Below are 14,235 nucleotides of genomic sequence, written 5' to 3'. Positions count from 1 at the left end.
GCGGCGCGCGCTGTTCCCTCGCTTTCCGAAAGGCCACCCTGGCGGCGGGGCGCCGTGACGCAGGCTTGACTCAAGCGCGGCCCGCGTCAATGCGAGGCTCCTGGGCCTCGAGCGAGGCTCTGATGGCCGATGCGGGCGGAGGGGTTGCGCAGGGAACGCGAGAAGAGGTTGTCAGGGTGCCTCTTCTTGAGGCTTTTGGCCAAGGGACCCAGATCCTGTCCCCAGGGCTTCCGCCCTCGAGCAAAATGGGCCCCCAGTAGCCAAAGCCCTTACTTTATTTTCGGATTCCTCACTTTCTCCTTCCTTTTTGAACTCCGTCCCACCCAGACTGGTTCTTCCACCCAGTCTAGACATTTGCACCTCATGCATACGTTGCCTCTCTTGCCTTCCCTGGAGATGCTTTTTCTCTTCCACTGACCTTCCACTCTACCACCCTGCTAGTCTATAAACCCTGCTTGGTTCACCTCTTCCGTACTTCCTTCATCTACTCAGGTCCTACTATATGCCAGGGGCTGCAGAGGCTGAGATGATCCGAGATGGAGAGGAAGCTCTTGGAGAGGCAGGTGGGGTTTGCCATAGTAAACCAGGTAAACATAGTGCTAACCAGGGCCGAAGAGCCTTACCAGAATAGTAAAGTGGGGACAGTGAGGGAGAAGAACATTCTGACTGGCCTCTTGGCAGGTGCTGGAGGATACCAGCCTCAAAGGTGGGCAGACAGAAGTGGGGAAGGACAGCCCTCGTGGAGGGAACAGCATGCCGAGGGCATAGGTGCAAGAGTGGGGAAGGTGGGCGGGAGGATGACTGCCTGAACTAGAACAGGAGTCAGGGTGGCGGGAGGTGAAGTTAGAAAGGGACAGAGGAGTCCCCCTGCCAGACTTGCAGGGTTGTTTGGGGAGGCAGGAACGAACTGTCTCTGCTCTAGGGACTGAGGGGACCCTTGGCATCAGAGGCAGGTGTTTGAGAGGGTGGGAAGTGAAACTGTCTCAAATATCCTACCGGAAGGTGACAAGTACCATCATCAAGAACCCCAGAGGCAAAGGCAAGGTAGGGATCTGAGATTCCATTCTTGTGATCTAACGACTTCGCCTGCCATTTTATGACTGCTGGCAGAAGTCATGAGACTTTGGAGCCAGAGACAAAGGATTTTTATTATTCATGGCACACAAGGAGCATACACTTTACATTCAAGTTGGTTTCTCTTAATCCAAGCCCCATGGGAGGACATGAGCATAAATCTGAGGAATACAACACACATAAAGGAACCTCAAGCTCACAAAATCTCAGTGTTTTATAATGGCGGCAAGCAAACCTGCCCATCCTTTGCCCCAGACACTATCTTTACTACACTGGACAGCAAATGAAGCTGCCCTCCAAAGCGAGGAAACATTATCTGCATATTCCCAGGCAGCTTGCTCTGTTGACAACCTCCAAACCATAGTCTGGGACACCAAGCCATCAGTGTCTCTGCCTGTAAGACATGTAGAAATTTAAGATACCTATTGAGAATTATCTCCTTACAGACATTTATTCTTTAGCCCAACAGGTTTTTTTTTTGTGGGGGGGTTGAGACAGGGTCTCACTATGTAGTTGAGACTGACCTAGAACTCACTATGTAGCCCAGACTGGTCTCAAACTCACAGCGATCCTACTGCCTCAGCCTCCCGAGTGCTGGAATTACAGGCGTGTGGCACCATGCCCGGCTCCCAACAGGTATTTTAGTGGAGTTCACCTGACACCTGGAGTTCACCTGACACTGTTCTAGACCCTGAGGACTTAGCAGAAAACTGTAAAGATCATAATCCCCACCTTCATGAGCTCACATTTAGTGGACCCAAAGCAGAGTGGGGCGGGGGTGCATGGGAGGATGAAGCAAGTGATATAGGGGATGTGACAGAGGTGAACAAATCAATGTGATGACTGACTTGGTGTGGGATGGGAAGGGAAGGAAAGCATCAGACGGGTGATTTTAAGGCAAGAGAAGCTGACAGTGGCGTGGTGATGGAAAAGGGAAGAACTCTGGTATCTGACAGTTTTCACACTGACTGCCATCATCTGAAGACCTTGATTATCTAAGCCTCAGTCTCCACATCTGTAAAATGGATAATACAGACTCCATATGGTTGTTATGAGGATCACACGAGGTAATCGTGTTTAAACATTGGGTATCACACCTGACATAACATGTGCTCAATAAATGACTTATTAATGATATTATTAGATGATTGTATTGTTACTAACCAGGAAAGAGGAACAGATTTGGAAGAAAAGATAAACCATGAATTTAAGACATATTGAGAACGATGTATCCATGGGCTGTGAAGGCATTAAGCAGAAGATGGCCTTGTCCTCTTGCCCTTTCTGTACGTCTACTGGCTGAAAGCTCCAACTTGAATGAACTTAACTCTTACTTTCTCTCTGTGAAGTTCTCTAGAGAAAAACACATTGTGGATCCATCTCCCTCTGCCCTCACGGTCTCCACCTCAAGTGGGCTCGTCGTGCTTCCTAACAAGCCCCTTGTGACTCTCTGGCCAACTCACTTCTCCATTCTGATGAAGGCCATTCTTCTAACACCTTCCTTATTACTCCCTGCCACATACTTCTCTGCCTTCTCCGGGGCTTCAACAGAAAGCTGCCCTGCCTGCATCGGCCTGGGCACCTGCTCCGTCTTCCTCCTAGCAGAGCAGGGCAGCTCTCCTGCTGCCTGAGTCCAGTTCCCACCTGTGCCGAGGGTGTCCTGGCTCACATCCTCTTCAGAACCTCAGTTGCCATCAGCTATTCCTGTCCTTAGTAGCCCATCCGTCTTTTCCTTCCTATTGGACCTTTTACAGCAGCTTTTTCAGCATTTTCAAGTCCTGTTTAAAGGTCACTCGGCTTTCATCTTCACCTCATTTTCTTCTACATTCTTGTCTTTATTTCCTCAGTCTCCCTTCACTCCTTGATGCATCACACTGCCAACATAGCTTTCCTACAGTCACCAATGACCTCTATGTCATTAAATCTATAGGACATTTTCCAGTCCTCATTTTACTGACTACCCTATAATGCCCATCACCTTCCAACATTCTCTTCCTCCTCCTTCTGGGAGTCCACTCCTATCTGTCTTCCCACCTCTGGCCACCCCTCTCCATTGCCCCTCATTGACTTCTACATCCTGGACTTCTCAGAGCCCTATAACTTTCTCACTCTAGATTATTTTCCTAAGCCATCCCCTATTGACAACTCCCACATTCATATCTCCACTTCAGATGGTCTTCTGAGTTTTACATACCCAGCCTCCTAGTCCCCTTTTCCACTTGGCTCTCTCAGAACTACCTCCAGGACATATACTCCAGAGGTGAACTCTCAAAGTCAAAGCTCTGTCCTGCAAAACTTTCAGAATTTTGCTTCTAGTTCGTCTTCCACTTCAGTGCTTCCTGGTTCTGTGATTTGTTGCATCAACCAGAAACCCAATAATCACCTTAAGATCACCCTCTTTTTCACCCCTTCATGAAACTATCACTAAATTCTGAAGGTACTAACTACTTCTTGAATCTGGCCACTTTTCTAATCCTGTTGCCACAACTCTAAACTATAATCATCACTCAGCTGGATGCTCCCAGTTACCTCCTGACTCCAGCTCCAACCTCTCCTCCTTTTTTAAAAAAAAGAAATCTTCTTTGCTCCTTCTTGATCTTTTAGAAGTAAAGGTATAATTGCACCCTCTTCTGACTTGTAGTTTTACCCACATCTTTAGCATGTCTCTCAAGATCCTTCTTGTCTCTAGCCTCATCTATCACTTCTCTCACTAGGGTTTTCCTGCAGCCTTTTCCTATATCAGCCTTTTCTCTCAGCTCTTCCTCCTTTGTCACTCCTTCCTGGCTCCTCCCTTCCAGGAACCCAGTAAGTCCCTTCTTCCTCTTCCCTCACTCCCTGTTCATTCATCCAATAGTGTTAGGACCCAAATCCTCCACCTCTCTTGACCGTAGAGAAGAATTAGGTCAGCCGCTCAGGTGGACATTTCTTCCCCTTTGCAGCCCTTATCACAATTGTAATTAAGGACTAATGGTGCAACTGACTGCTTCGTGATGGTCTCTTTGCTTGATGTGGGAGCTCTCCAAGAGCAGAGACCATGAATATCTTCAACATATAGTGGACACTCCCTAAATATTTACTGAAAATACAGTGTGGTTAGAAGCAGGGGTATAAAGCTCAGGATCGAGTGCTGGAGACACACACTTGGGAGCAATAACCATATGTGAGTGGTTGAAGAGTGGGGAGAGGTGAGACCCTCCAGAGGAAGCTCATAAAAGATAGTGAGGAGATGGAATGTTGGTAAGAAGTGCTTACATCTGTGGGGCAGGAAGAACAACAAGGGTTAAAAAAAAAAAGACAGCAAGGCAGAGTCAAGAGATTCTGCATGTCATGGAAGAGAGAATTTCAAGTACAAAAAGGCAATTCACAGTATCAAGATCTTCATCTTAGGAGCTACTACTGATGGCAAGACTCATGAAGTGGTGGCGTGAAGCCATATTGGAGGTTCTGAGATGGTGTAGGAAGTAAAGATTCTACCCTGAAGTTCTCCTGAACACTTCAACTCTGGATGATCATCTCTCCTGAGCAACTAGACAACTGATTTTTTTATATGGCATATAACATTATGAAGTCAGTATTATTAGTAATCCCATTTTACTTTAGGGGAAACAAAGGCTGAGTGAGAGAAAATAATTTGTCCAAGTCACACAGTGAGTTCCATCCTAAAGTCTTTCCTCTCAATCTTGACATTTATGGCCTTATAAGGTAGGTCCTCCTTCATGGGTCTAGGTTGGCTCTCAAATAAAGTGTGGTGATTACAGAGCAGGGATCTTTTCTGATTCATTGCTGTATGCCTCATTTTCTCAGCACAGTGACTTAAAACAATGGCCCAGTGGAGCCATTCCCAAATACTTGATCCACTGAAACCATGAGAGAAAAAATGACTGATGTTTGATGTTATTAAAGATTGGGGTGATTTTATATGCAACAATAAATTAAACAGCTGAGCCATGCAGTTGTTAAGGATGGAAGTTGCTAGTGGAACTATGGTTCAGGAGGTTTTACTGGAGTTCAGGAGTAGTTAGTAGGTAAAACCTCCAGAAACTAATGGTCAGGAACCATTCATTGTCATCCACATGCTTCTCTCCCACCTTTGAGGATTCTTTCACCCCTGATTTACACAGTTAATGGGGCCTCTCCCCATTGCCTCCTGTATTAATTATGTCTGATCAGCAAAGAAGATGAGCAATGTTCACCCAATTAGTGTTGAAATTTATAGTGCAGGTGGTAAGAAAGCCCCCACCCACCACTGCCACTACATAAATACACCTGAGTACTAGAATCTAGTACTCTGTGGAGCCTTGAAAGATGCCTATCCTGTTGTGCTTTCAGAAGGTAAAGCCAGTTCCTGTGGCTATGTGGCGTTTTATCTGAAGGAAGAAGCAAATGCCACTGTAACTCCTAGGGGACTTACAAAATGGAGTATGAGCTCCATGCTACCTTGGGCTAGCCCACATCTATGGCACCTCTACTACCTTAATTCCCTGTCCTTGCTCATGGCCACTGCCCTAATGAGCTGTGACATGCTGTTCCATTGAGACCCTCTCTGGTTCATCCTTTTGTCAATAAGTTAGAGTCTGCAGGAGAAATTAAGCACATTTTCCATCTTGAGAAAATGAAGAAGAGATCCCAGCTCTCAGCTCTCACAGGCAGGGGTGCAAGGAGCAGCATGTTGTAACAGCATGCTGAGTGCAGGCTTAAAATATTGGCCTCTGTGCCAGGCACAGTGGCATACACCTGTAGTCCCAGCTACTCAAGAGGCTGAAGCAGTAGGATTGCTTGAGCCTAGAAGTTTGAGGCCAGCTTGGATAACATAGTGAGAACCTGTCTCAAATAAAACAAAACAAAGAAAGACTTCACCTCTGGAGTCAAGGTGCTAGGGTTCATAGTTTCAACCTATTATTCTAGTTTGGGACCTCTCAGGACCTGAATGTCCTTGTCTGTGATGTGGAGACAATAACAGTGCCCCTTCATAGGGTGTTATGTAGTAAATGTGTTTCCCAAGTTAGGCATTTATAAAAGCGGCTGGCACAGAGTGAAGTCTCAGTGCACGTATACTGCTGTTGTGATTTTGATGATGTTGATGAAGATGACAACACAGTGAGAATCGAGCTAGGTAGGTCAAGATGTGGCAAGAGCTCAGGACAGAACTCTTTGTCTGGGGTCCTGCATAGATGGAACAGAACTTTGAGCAAGGAGGGAGCTCTGCCTACAAACCAGGCTATCCAGAAGTCACTATTCAGATCTGAAAGGGGAAGAGGACTTCCCTGGGAAGAATCAGGACAGAGTGGCAGCTGCCCTTCCTCACCTGGCAGCTCTTCCTCCAGCTCCACACCCATCCTCTCCTGTCATCAAGCAGTGGTCTGGGTTTCAAACTCAATGAGGTCCTATTCAGGGAAGTCTCTGTCAGACACTGTGTGAAGCAGAGTTCAGAGGAAGGCTTTATACAATCGATCACAGCCGACCTGGAATCAGTTAGGGAGCCAAACAACTTTTCTCTGTATAGACTAGGACTTAATAAATGCCCTAAAGCACCCCAAGGTGGCAAGACAATGCTGAGCTCATCCAGAGGGAAGGTGCATGTGTCCTCACGGAATGAAAAGGAGCATTGTTAGGATCCAGGGTTTGTGCTCAGTTCAATGCTTGCTCTAAGTATTATCTAAGTATTATGTTGCTTAGAAGGATAAAATTGATTTTCTCCCCCCATCATCATTCTCATGAAAAATATGTACAGTTTTTTATTTATTTCAAGTTCAAAAAATGAGGCAACATGAAATGACTAAACATTGCTTTAGTCAGTTTTCTGTTGATATATCAAATACATGAGATTATCAACTTACGAAGAAGGAGAACATGTTTATTTTGGCTCATATTTTGAAGGTTTCGATCCATGGCCTAAAGCAGCCCATCATGGCAAGGGGATGTGGTAAAGCAAAACTATTCACCTCATAGTGGGGAAGCAGAAGAGAGAGAGACCAGGCCCTACAAGCCCCCTTTAAGTGGACATCTGCAATGACTTGAATACCTCCACCAGGCTCCATGTCTTAAAGTTTCCACCACTTCCCAATGACACCAAGCCAGGGATCAAGCCTTTTAAATATGGTCCTTTGGGGGACATTCCAAATCCAAACCATAGCAAACAGCCAACTTACATGTGAGCTACATTAAAAGAATTATAATTTTCAGATGAAGGGATGGATATAACAAGCCCATCTGGCTTCCTATCTGGTGCTACTGGACCACTGCAAAGGAATGGATAAAAAGCAGGAATGAGCTCATGAAGCAATTTACTTTGTCTTTGACATCACAGGCCTAGGTCTGGATCCAGCTGGGCTATTTAGAAATCATGGACTTAGGGGACAAGTGGGAGATAAAACCGGAAAATGAATTTGATCCACTAATGTGGAAGCCTGTTAAATCAGGCTGGAAAGTCTCTGCTTATATCAAAAGGAATAAGGATCCACTGAAAGTTTTAGAGCAAGGTAGTGACATTATGGGAATGATTTCTTATTTAGGTTTAATGAGAGGTGACAACCCCAGAGCCCTTCAAAAGCATCCTGCTTTCTGAGAGGAGACCTCAATTTCTCTTATGTTTCATCTCATAGAATCTTCTAGAAAGTTCTTCATTCTTGACCTAACTTCTCAGTGTATAAAGAGAAAGCCTCACTTCAGGGTTTGCAAAGGATTCCTGGGGCTAGTGAATCCCAGTGGTGAGTAGAGTCAGAGAAGGTGGGGGAGAAATAGGGAAGAATTAAGCAGAGAAAGACAGGAGTGAGGAGCCCTAGAGGACCAGAGGTCTCTAAATTATTTCCCTGCTGCCCTGCTGCCTCACCTTCCTCCACTGTGACTCAGACAAGCTTCTGAATAACTCTGCCCCTCATCTCCCCTGGCAACATAAAGCCACTGTGCCCAGTGATGGAGGTCAGTGGATGGCTCTTCACAGAAACAAGAAGTATCACATAGGTATAGGTCAGATCCTGCTGCCCAAACTCCAAGGGCATCCTATGACTACTGGAGCTCAGTATCAAAGAATGTTGCCCCTGGACCCAGACCCAGAGAGCCTCTCTCACCAAACACACACCCTAAACATCATGTGTGAACTTCAGAACCAAGATCAGGGCAGACTTTGGGATGAGTGATTCTGAGGGGCCTTTCACTGTGAAGGGCCCCGCTTTCCCCTTCCTGAGTCTGTGATGCATAGAGTCAGGTGAACTCAAGTCTGCTTCTAGCACTACCTTGACAGGCAACCGCAGACAAGTCACTCAGTATTTCCAAATGAACTTCAGATCTTTTACTGGAACATGGACATAATAATCTGTTCTGTAACCATGTGGTTCTTATAAGGATTACATGAGACAAAGTTGTGTAAAATTAAGGTAGTATTATCACTGTTGTTATTACCATAGCTCATAAGATGTGCCAGGCACTATACAAGGTGACATATTTATCAGTTTATTGAAGCATTATGTAGCCATTTGCTCTGAGAGTTCTAAAATATAATGTGCATGGACCCCTTAAAGGCTGAAAGTTTCATTTGAAAAATAGTTATTTGCAAATGCATAATTTAAGGTAAGTCAGTAACATGACTATCTGAAAAATTAACATATAACTACATTAATTATTAATTATTTTAAGGTTAATTGTTCATTTACATACAATGTTGAGTGAGTTAGGTATGGAGGACTTTTTTATATGACATTCCCTTCACCTCATTCTGTTTTATTGTTCCCCAAGCAAGTTTACCATCATCTGATACTTGGCTCACTCTCCTGTTTACTTGCTTGCAGACAAAAGCAAATTGCATAAAGGCTGTATTCCGAGGACTTCGGACAGTCCTGACACATCGTGGTGCTCATCAACATCCAGTGAGTGATTATTAAAGAAGGTGATGGTGGGTATTTCTTTACTGTATAAAAAGCCCCTGAAAATCAGTAAGAAGAATAACAAGGATGCTATTAGAAAGCTCATAGAAAAGATGTGGCTCTTACACATGTAAAGAGAAGTTAAATTCCATTTATCGTAGGAGAAATGCAAATGAAAAATAAGGAGATCAATTTTTATCTATGATATTGGCAAGTAATTAAAACTTGGGAAAAAAAAGGGTTGAGAATACATATATTGCTAATGGGAAAAGAGTTAATAGTACAATCCTGGAAGATAATTAGGCCATATTTATCAGAATTACAAAGGCACATGCCAGTTGACCATTAGGCCACACCTATCAAAATTATGAAGAAACTTACTCTCTTTGCTCATGTTTGTTTAAAGACATTCATTTAAAGATACTCCTTGAGCAGTGTTTGCAATATATAAAAATGGAAACAATTTAGATAGCTATCAACAAGGAACTGTTTAAATAATTTATGGTACCTCCATGCAATGAAATTCTTTGCAGTCATTAAAAAGAGCAAGGCTCTCTCTATATGTTCTGATCTGGAAATGTCTCCAAGATGTGCCATTAAATGAAAAAAAGATGCAGAAGAGTGTGGAGAGGGTGTGGCCATTTGTGTGTGCTTGTAGAGCCATGGAAATTTCTGGAACAATACATAAGAAATTGACAATAGTGGCTGCCCTCTAGAGTGCAGAACTGTATGGCTAGGGGCAGGCATGGGATAAAGATGTATTTTTCAGTCATCTCCCTTTTGAATTGTGTACTGTTTATCTGTACCATGGATATTCCATATTTCCATGTCTGCTTCTAGATGCATATAAGATCTGAAATTGGCCACCTCCTCTGCAGAAGCGGACTGAAGTCCCTAAGAGGATAAACTTGGTATTGGATTTACTTTAACTTTGTTTGAATTCTCCTTTGTGTATGCGTTATCTGTTCGATAATATAACCAAATCTATTTCCCCTGTCTCCTCTGGACTGCTCCTTGCTGCTACTTTTCTTCAGCCCCTATTTCCCCTCTATCTGGGTACCCTCTGCCCCTCTGGTGGGGCCCTGTGGGAAAAGCATGGACTTTAGAGTCAGACAGGCTGGTCTCTCCATCTGACTCTTGAGTTTTTACTCTCCCCTGTACAGTGAGGATTCCAGCAATATCTGTGTTACAGGGTGTGGTGAGGATTAAATGAAAGAATACATAAAGTAAGTGCTGAGTAAATAATAGCTGCTTTTTTTCTTGCTATTCTGGAACATAGTTATGGCACCTTGAAGGGCAGGAGGGACGGAGCCCTTCCAAATCTTGTGCACAGATATGGGCTCCCTCTTTAGCAGCTACTTCTAAATTGTTAAGGAAGAAATGGCAAATGATAACTTCTAATGTGTACTGAGAGCAGCAAGGGCATTGCTCCTGCCTGCACCTGGGGAGGAGGGTGAAGGAGGGGGCCCCCAAAGGGCCCTGTGCCCAGTATCAAGGTCCCAAACTGCAGCCTGGGAGGAAGTAACATCAATGTAAACCGAAGGGGGCAGCTGATGTAAGCAGAAGGGGAGTGGCTGCTCTGGTAGGACCAGCACAGCAGGGAGTGAGGTGGGAGATGTGCCAGGAAATGATGGGAAGGGGAGGGGAACACTTGTCCCACTCAGCATGGAGAGAGGGGGAGAATTGGATGCAAAACCTGCCTCACTCAGGGACATCACGGAGGTTTCAGGGCCAGAGTCAAATATAGACCCATTTCCATAAAAGCACCAGTCGCTGCTTCTATAAATACCTCAGCCAGTTTTCCGGGGTTCTCATGTGACTTTGATGCCTACCTCAGCTGTGGGGTTCCGTTGCCATGGTGATGGGACCCGTGACCAGCCATTCTTCATTCATGGCAGGTTGCATTGCCCTGGATTGAGGGGTGGAGGGGAGGGTGGAGGGAGGGCCAAGGAGAGGGAGAATGGGGATGAGCAATGAGTAAGGATACAGTTTCCAGGCCTAGAGGAGACTGCAGAGCTCCAGCTTTATTGCAAAGATGCTCTGACAGAATTATTGATCTCCCCGGGCTGCTGTCAGGAGAAGAACATTTTTATTCAAGAAGCGGTAAACATCCTTGCCTTTGAGTCACAGAATGAAAAGTTCAGGGCTGGAAACATCTCAACAATTCTCTAGGCTACTCCCCTTGTTTGCACAGATGAAGAACAACCCCCCAAAAAGTGAAGTGACTTCCCCAAGGTCACACAGGAAGTCAGTTACAAAACGGGCAAGAATCAGGTTGCCAGTCATTGACCAATTCCTCTCCTTTCACACACAGCTCAGCTCTGGGCTGGGGCCTGTTGGGCCACAGAGATGTGACTCTGATAAGTGAGACTTGAGGTTCCTTTGCTCCCAGATTTTGGCACCTGGCTAGAGTCACAGATCCCTCAAGAGAAAAAAACTGAGCTCAGGGTCATCCCTGGCTTCTTGGCTAACAAATGTGGGAAAGAAGAGCTAGTAAACTGTGAGAGGCCCTGCAGGGTTGAGCAAAGCCTGGTCATCTATGGAGATCTCTTTTTGATCAGAATGTCGCAGATCTACTTCTACCCTGCTGAATTCACCAAGTCCTGCCTGTCCCTTCTGGGCTCAGTGCTAAGGGTAAGATGAAGAGGCCAGGATGAATGCTTCCTGCCTACATTGAGCTGCCAGGCCTAAGTACAAAAAAGGAAGAGACTTGTTAATCCAAGGCTCCTGGAAAGGTCTTGGGTCTGGAAGTGGGGGAGACCACAGAAGTTAGAGAAAGCTTCCAGGAGGAGGTGGGGAAGAAGACATGCCTTGCAGGTGGTAGGGCAGGACCTGGATGGCAGAGGGAGAGTAGGTCTGACTGAATTGGCTAAGTCTTTGGATAGGACAGCTGCAGGCCACATAGCTGATTCACATGGGCTCAAGCAGCAATAAGGAGGGTCCGGGAGAAGATGGATTCAGAGAAGACAAAGAAACACTTGCGCTGAATTATTCCTGAAAGAGACTGAGAACACACACAGACATTATCACAGGGCTTAAAGACCATCATCAGCAACTTGGTCTTGGACAAATGTTCAGCAGACTCCAGAGAGATTAAAATCCCCAATGTTGGAGGCTGGAGCAGTCGCAGGGGCCTGGGATGAACGTCTGTGTCTCTTTTTTCACTGATGCCATCTTGGTGGAGTTCAGGGGTAAGGATCCAAGGCAGAGTGGCCCCACATGTCCCGACCCAACCTCTGCTAGCCAGCCAGTGGACTAACCATAGCAGTCTCCAGCCCAGCTTGGAGGGGTGCAAGCTGAGAGAGGTGGGGCTTGCTCCCCACTGGCTGCATGTCACACTGTGTGTATTTTACCAGGACCACAGCTGCTGCCCCACCTATGTCTATAGCTTATAACAGAGTATGGAATGGAAGCATCCGTTCCTTCAGGATGGCCTGTGAGGGACTGGTATTTTACATGGAGGTGCAGCAGGTGCGTGGCTTTGGAGGTAGATCTGAATTTGAGTACCGGCTATGTCACTTACTCAAGTAGCCTTGCAAAACTTATTTCATTTCTCCAAGTCTCAATTGCTTCTCTTGTAAAAGATTAGCATCACCTACCCTGATGAACAGTTGTGACCTGAGACATAGTGGGTACAATGTGGCATATAGAAGGAGACTTGAAAGACAAGAACTTCTCCCAGATGTGAGGGAAAGAGCACTTCCTGGGATTTCAGCTTCCACTTTCCCTCACCCCAGGGTCTCTCCTGAATCCACCCACCTAGCACCTCCCTGTGATCCACCCCTTCTGCCTGGAAGGTCCCTCCACTTGGTTCCTCTCCTCCAAAATCTTTGTCACCTTCAAAGCCCTATTTAAAGGTCACTCCTTCCCGTTTGGCCTGATTACCTCCAACCTCCTGTGATGTTCCTCAGGCCAACTCTACCAGCGATTACTAGTCATAGCACCTCTCTTCAGCACACAGAACACCCTGCCTTGAATAGCAGTGACAGTGGGAGCTATCTTAGGAACACCCGTTTATTGCGCTATGCATGAGAGTAAATGACTCATCTGTGGTCACTCAGCTAAAGATGTCAAAGATGAGAGATAAGCCAGAGCCCATTTTGTTGCCTCTCGCTGTATTGTTGCCCCACTTTGACTATGCTCTTACTTCACCACCTTAACTGCTTCGTACTGTGCATGTGGCAGAGAAAACTCAGACCCTGGAGTCAGGTAGGGATGGGTTTAAAGCTTGCCTTAGCTACTGGTGAGTTGTCACCTCTCTGAATCTCAGTCCCACACCTAGGGTTGTCTAAATGAAATGGAGTGCAGTGGTGGGCCTGCTTACAACATTCCCACTCCTGCTTCCTGTCTCTTCTCCAAGTGGCTGCATGGATGCTGACAGCTCCAGGCAGTACTTGGCTGTGCACCAGCACCAGCCTGAGGGCTCCTTATGCCCTCTTTCATTCTGTTCTTTACAACGACCGACCCTGCAAAGGACAAAGTGCTAGAATCTATATTTTACAAAGCTAAAGCTTAAAGAGGATAAGAAATTTGTCCAGGGTCCATGAATGTAGCTGAGTGGCAGAGCATTTGCCCAGCATGTGTGAGGCCCTGAGTTCAATTCCCAGCACCATAAAAACAAAACAAAACAAAATTGTCCTGTGTGACATGACTAAGCAGTAGGCTAGGATTTGACCCCAGATCCATCTGATCCCAAATCCCAGGCTCTACTAAATATTGATTCCTCAGGGCTGTCTACAAAAGAGGTAATGGGTGACTCCTCATTTATTCTCTTGTTTGAGTAGAATCACAGATTCCATCTTGTATATGGAGAAGGAAAATCTAGAGCATATGTTAGTCATTTTTCCATCATTATAACAAAATACCTGAGGTAATCAACTTACAGAGAGAAAAGCTTTATTTTGGCTCACAGTTTTGGAAATTTCAGTCCACGATTAGCCGGGCCTGTTGCTTTGGGTCTGTGGCAAGGCAGCACATTGTGATGGGAGCATGTGGCGGAGCAAAACCACTTACCTCATGGTCAGGGAGTGGAAAAAAGAAGGGACTATAGTCCCTTCAAGGACACATCCCTAGTGGACCAAATACCATACCTCCCGTTGGTCCTCACCTCTTAAAGATTGTTCTACTTCCCAGTAGTGATCCCTAGGAATAGAATCTTTAATCCATGGGCCTTTGGGGGACATCCAAGATCCAGACTATAGCAGAGGGTGTTAAGTGAGGTCACAAATCATCTGATGGCAGACAGTCCTAGAACTCAGAGCTCCCAAACTCAGTGCTCACTTTCTCCCTTGCTCCCCGATAC

The sequence above is a fragment of the Fukomys damarensis genome, unplaced genomic scaffold (assembly GCF_012274545.1).
Source record: "Fukomys damarensis isolate Sample0158 unplaced genomic scaffold, DMR_v1.0_HiC HiC_scaffold_33, whole genome shotgun sequence".
NCBI lineage: Eukaryota > Metazoa > Chordata > Mammalia > Rodentia > Bathyergidae > Fukomys > Fukomys damarensis.
This window is presented reverse-complemented; position numbering follows the sequence as displayed.